A 6,000-nucleotide genomic window follows, 5' to 3' on the forward strand; every position below is an offset into this window, starting at 1 on the left:
CACTACTGTTCCTATTCTCTGGCCCTCAAATGTGTAGCATTGAGTGGTACTGTGGCAAATACCGGGACTCCACGTAACCTCCCATGGTAACTCTTTCCAACTTCACTACGGTTGCTGCCATTGTGATCCCCAGTCCGTCACTTTTAAAAAACAACTCATTCATGGGGATGTGGGCATCCCTGACCAGCATTTATTGTCCCTCCCTAACTGCCCTCCATTTTAGAGGATATTGAAGAGTCAACCACATTGCTATAGATCTGGAGTCACATGTTGGCCAGACAAGGTAAGGACGGCAGATTTCCTTCCCTAAAGGACATTAGTGAGGCTGGTTTTAGGGCGGCACAGTGGCACAGTGGTTAGCACTGCTGCCTCACAGCGCCAGGGACCCGGGTTCAATTCCGGCCTCGGTCACTGTCTGTGTGGAGTTTGCACGTTCTCCCCGTGTCTGCGTGGGTTTCCTCCGGGTGCTCCGGTTTCCTCCCACATCCCAACGATGTGCAGGTTAGGTTTATCCTTTACAAAAGCTTCCTCTTACACTTGGGGTTGGATTTTACGGCCATGCTCACCCCAAGACCAGAAAATCCTGCCCGAGATCAGTGGACCTTTGCATGGTGTCCCCCGCCCCCCCCCCCCCCCCCGCCCCACGCCCCCTCCCGCAACGATTCACGTGGTGGGCGGGACAGGAAAATTCCGCCCCTGGAGTATTGTGTGCACTTCGTTGTGTGCAGTTTTGGTGTCCTTATCTGAGGAAGGATGTCCTTGCTATAGAGGGAGTACAGCAAAGATTTACCAGACTGATTCCTGGGATGGCAGGTCTGTCATATGAGGAGACACTAAGTCGGTTGGGATTGTATTCATTGGAGTTTATAAGAGTGAGAGGAGATCTCATAGAAACTTATAAAATTCTAACAGGGTTAGACAGGTTAGAATGTTCCCGATGATGGAGGAGTCCAGAACTAGGGGTCGTAGAATAGGGAGTGAACAAAGAACAAAGCACAAAGAAAATTACAGCACAGGAACAGGCCCTTCGGCCCTCCAAGCCTGCCCTGACGATGCTGCCCAACTTAACTAAAACCCTCTACCCTTCTGGGGACCATTTCCCTCTACTCCCATCCCCTTCATGTATTTGTCAAGACGCCCCTTAAAAGTCACTATCGTATCTGCTTCCACTACTTCCCCCAGCAGTGAGTTCCAGGCACCCTCTGTGTAAAAAACTTGCCTCGTACATCTCCTTCAAACCTTGCCCCTTGCACTTTAAACCTATGTCCCCTAGTAATTGACTCTTCCACCTTGGGAAAAAGCTTTTGATTATCCATTCTGTCTATGTCCCTCATAATCTTGCAGACTTCAATCAGGTCGCCCCTCAACCTCCGTCATTCCAGCGAGAACAAACCAAGTTTCTCCAACCTCTCCTCATAGCTAATGCCCTCCATATCAGTCAACATCCTGGTAAATCTTTTCTGTACCCTCTCCAAAGCCTCCACATCCTTCTGGTAGTGTAACCAGAAGGATGTGGAAAGGTAGTGGTAGCAACCAGAATTGAACACTATATTCCAAGTGCGGCCTAACTAAGGTTCTATAAAGCTGCAACATGACTTGATCAATTTTTAAACTCAATGCCCCAGCCGATGAAGGCAAGCATGCTATATGCCATCTTGACTATTTTCTCCACCTGCATTGCCACTTTCAGTGACTTTTATACCTGTACACCCATAGCCCTCTGCCTATCAATATTCTTAGGGGATCTGCCATTTACTGTATATTTCCTATCTGTATTAGACCTTCCAAAATGCATTACCTCATATTTGTCTGGATTAAACTCCATCTGCCACCTCTCTGCCCAAGTCTCCAACCGATCTATATCCTGCTGTATCCTCTGACAGTCCTCATCGCTATCCGCAAATCCACCAACCTTTGTGTCATCCGCAAACTTACTAATCAAACCAGTTACATTTTCCTCCAAATCATTTATATATATTACAAACAGCAAAGGTCCCAGCACTGATCCCTGAGGAACATCACTTGTCACAGCCCTCCATTCAGAAACACACCCTTCCACTGCTACCCTCTGTCTTCTGTATCCACCTTGCCAGCTCACCTCTGATCCTATGCAACTTCACCTTCTGCACCAGTCTGCCATGAGGGTCTTGTCAAAGACCTTACTGAAGTCCATGTAGACAACATCCACTGTCCTACCCTCATCAATCATATTCATAATTTCCTCGAAAAACCCGATCAAGTTAGTGAGACATGACTTCCGCTTCACAAAACCATGTTGCCTCTCACTAATCGGTCCTCTTATTTCCAAGTGGGAATAAATCCTGTCTCAAAGAATCCTCTCCAATAATTTCCCTACCACTGATGTAAGGCTCACCGGCTTGTGATTACCTGGGTGATCCTTGCTACCCTTCTTAAACAAAGGAACAACATTGGCTATTCTCCAATCCTCTGGGACCTCCCCTGTAGCCAGTGAGGATACAAAGATTTCTCTCAAGGCCCCAGCAATTTCCTCCCTTGCCTCTCTCAGTATTTTGGGGTATATTCCATCAGGCCCTGGGGACTTGGCTATCTTAATGTTTCTCAAGAACCCCAATACCTCCTCCTTTTTGATCTCAACTTGACTCAAACTATCTACACACCCTTTTCCAGACTCATTATCCACCAAGTCCTTCTCTTTGGTGAATACTGATGAAAAGTACTCATGTAATACCCCACCATTTCCTCTGACTCCACGTATAGATTCCCTCCCCTGTCCTTGAGTGGACCAACCCTCTCCCTGGCTACCCTCTTGCTCTTTATATATGTATAAAAAGCCTTGGCGTTTTCCTTAATCCTGCTGGCCAATGGTTTTTCATGACCTCTTTTAGCCCTCTTTACTCCTTGCTTAAGTTTCTTTCTACTTTCTTTGTATTCCACACTTGCTTTGTGTATTCCCAGCCTCCTAGCTTTGACAAATGCTTCCTTTTTCTCTTTAACTAAGCTCACAATATCTCTCGTTATCCAAGGTTCCCAAAACTTGCCATACTTATCCTTCACCCTTGCAGGAATGTGCTGGTCCTGAATCCCTATCAACTTACACTTGAAAGCCTCCCACATGCCAGATGTTGATTTGCCCTCAAACATCTGCCCCCAATCTACATTCTTCAGTTCCTGCCTAATATTGTTGTAATTAGCCTTCCCCAAATTTAGCACCTTAACTTGAGGACTACACTTATCTTTATCCATCAGTACCTTAAAGCTTACTGAATTGTGGTCACTGTTCCCTAACTGCTCCCCTACTGAAACATCGACCACCTGGCCGGGCTCATTCCTTTCATTCCTTTGTTTCCTTTCATTTCCATTTCATTTCCATTTTCCATTCCTTTCAAACCTTTTAGAACTGAGGTGAGGGGAAATTTCTTCACCCAGAGAGTGGTGAATGTGTGGAATTCACTACCACAGATTGTAGTTGAGGCCAAAACATTGTGTGATTTCAAGAAGAAATTAGATATAGCTGTTGGGGCTAAAGGGATCAAGGGATACGGGGGGAAGGGAGGATCAGGATATTGAATTCAATGACTGGCCATGATCAGAATGAATGGCGGTGCGGGCTCGAAGGGCCGAATGGCCTACTCCTGCTTCTAGTTTCTATATTTCTATGTAATGACACTGCTCCTGTACCGCTAGAAAGGAGGTTGATGAGAAAGGAAAGGAATGTAATTCTCTTCTTTTCCCTCCTCTTTGCGCTCTGTTGCAGAAGACCATTCGTCTTATCGATTCAATGCCCGCTCTCTTTGAGTGGTGAATCTGTGGAATTCACTACCACAGAAAGTAGTTGAGGCCAAAGCAATATGCGATTTCAACAAGGAATTCAATATCACTCTTGGGGCTAAAGGGATCAAGGGATGTGGGGGTAAGTGGGGATCCGGATATTCATAGAATCATAGAACCATATAACGCAGAAGAGGTCCTTCAGCCCGTCGAGTCCGGACCGACACATTAGAAACACCTGAACTCTCACCTAATCCCATCTGCCAGCACTTGGCCCATAGCCCGAATGTTGTGACCTGCCAAGTACTCATCCAGATACTTTTCAAAGGATGTGAGGCATCCCGCTTCTATCATCCTCCCAGGACGCGCATTCCAGACCATCAACACCCTCTGGGTAAAACGGCTTTTCCTCACATCCCCCCTATACCTCCTGCCCCTCACCTTGTACCTATGCCCCCCTGGTGAATCTCCTCTGCACTCCCTCCAGTGCAATCATATCCTTCCGATAATGTGGCGACTAGAACTGCACACAGTACTCTAGCTGTGGCCTCACCAAAGTTCTATACAACTCCACCAAGCCTTCCCTGCTTTTGTAATCTATGCCTCGATTGATAAAGACAAGTGTCCCACATGCCTTTTTCACCATCCTACCAACATGCCCTTCCGCCTTCAGAGATCTGTAGACAAAGATGCCAAGGTCCCTTTGTTCCACAGAACTTCCCAGTGTCCTACCATTCATTGAGTATTAAATTTGATGATCAGCCATGATCACGGCACAGTGGTTAGCACTGCTGCCTCACAGCGCCAGGAACTCGGGTTCGATTCCCGGCCTGGGTCACTGTCTGTGCGGAGTCTGCACATTCTCCCCTTGTCTGCGTGGGTTTCCTCCGGGTGCTCCGGTTTCCTCACACAATCTGAAAGATGTGCGGGTTAGGTGCATTGGCCATGCTAAATTCTCCCTCAGTGTACCCGAACAGGCGCCAGAGTGTTCACAGTAACTTCATTGCAGTATTAACATAAGCCTACCTGCGACAGTAATAAAGTAAACTTAAACAAAATGAATGTAGGAGCAGGCTCAAAGGGCTGAATGGCCTACTCCTGCTTCTAGTTTCTATGTTTCTCACCCTATCAGTTTATCCTTCTATTCTTTTCTGTCTCAAGCGTTTAACTAATTTCAGTTTAATGAATCAATGCATTTCACCTTAACTAATACATTCAGCAGCAAATTCCACATGTTAACCACTCTCTACCGTAAATAATTTCATCCTGAATTCCTTTCAGAATTATTCGCAACTAGCTTATCATTATGGCCCCTATCCACCCCCTCCACAAGTTTGTTCCAAAGTCCGGAATAATGTTAAATCTGCCCGGTTGGAGGCTCAGGTTACCAGTGTGAGAGAAGTGGGTGAACTCCACCCCTGACTTTCAGTCTCAGCGCTGACACCCCCCGGACAGCCGTGTGTCAACTTTCCAATGATAGATAGCTTTCAGTGAGGGTCAGTGCCCACCCTCAGCAAAGTACGGACGTCAGGCCATCGCGATGACAGTGGCAGCTTGCTGTCAATGTCACCTCCAGGACTGACAGCCCTGTATAAATACATGAATGTGTCACACAGGCAGCACAGACATTTGGTACTGGCCAGACTGACCCTGTAACACGCACAGATTGTTCCGCTTGAGTGATAATAATGGAAGGGCTGGCGATCCCCAGCCGAGCTCTCAATTCACTCCCCTTGTTTGACCGCTGGCTTTAACCTTTCCTTTATAACTCCTTCTATACTTACTTTCAGCAGACTGGCACTCTGCAGACTTCGTCCTGCACTGCTTATAGTGACAGCTGGAAGCAAGAGCACTGAGCTGTATTGACACTTTAAACTCCCCACACAGCACCCTCTACACAGGAAAGCCTCACTCATAGAATCATAGAAACCCTACAGTACAGAAAGAGGCCATTCAGCCCATCGAGTCTGCACCGACCACAATCCCACCCAGGCCCTACCCCCGTATCCCTACATATTTACCCACTAATCCCTCTAACCTACACATCTCAGGACACTAAGGGCAATTTTTAGCATGGCCAATCAACCTAACCCGCGCATCTTTGGACTGTGGGAGGAAACCGGATCACACTCGAATCACACTCGGTAAGGTTGCGATGCAACTCTCCCAAACCTTGGCTGTGCCCTTCAGCAACAACCACGCACATTTTCCACTGCCGCCTGCATTAGGTCGTTGGGCTGAAGGCGAATT

The 6,000-nt window shown here is 47.1% G+C and overlaps 1 protein-coding gene across 2 annotated transcripts in view; it reads right to left on the reverse strand.

The window, feature by feature from the left end:
- thnsl2 (threonine synthase-like 2) overlaps nt 1-5,595 on the reverse strand; it is a 37,764-nt gene extending 32,169 nt beyond the window's left edge. The window contains exon 1 of one of the 2 annotated variants that reach the window (XM_078224062.1): nt 5,535-5,595. The gene's annotated coding sequence lies outside the window, so the exon portion shown is untranslated. The remainder of the gene's footprint in view (nt 1-5,534) is intronic. The other variant, XM_078224072.1, reaches the window with a different exon arrangement.
- Between the last annotated feature and the right edge of the window lie 405 nt (nt 5,596-6,000).

Source organism: Mustelus asterias, chromosome 1 (assembly GCF_964213995.1).
Source record: "Mustelus asterias chromosome 1, sMusAst1.hap1.1, whole genome shotgun sequence".
NCBI lineage: Eukaryota > Metazoa > Chordata > Chondrichthyes > Carcharhiniformes > Triakidae > Mustelus > Mustelus asterias.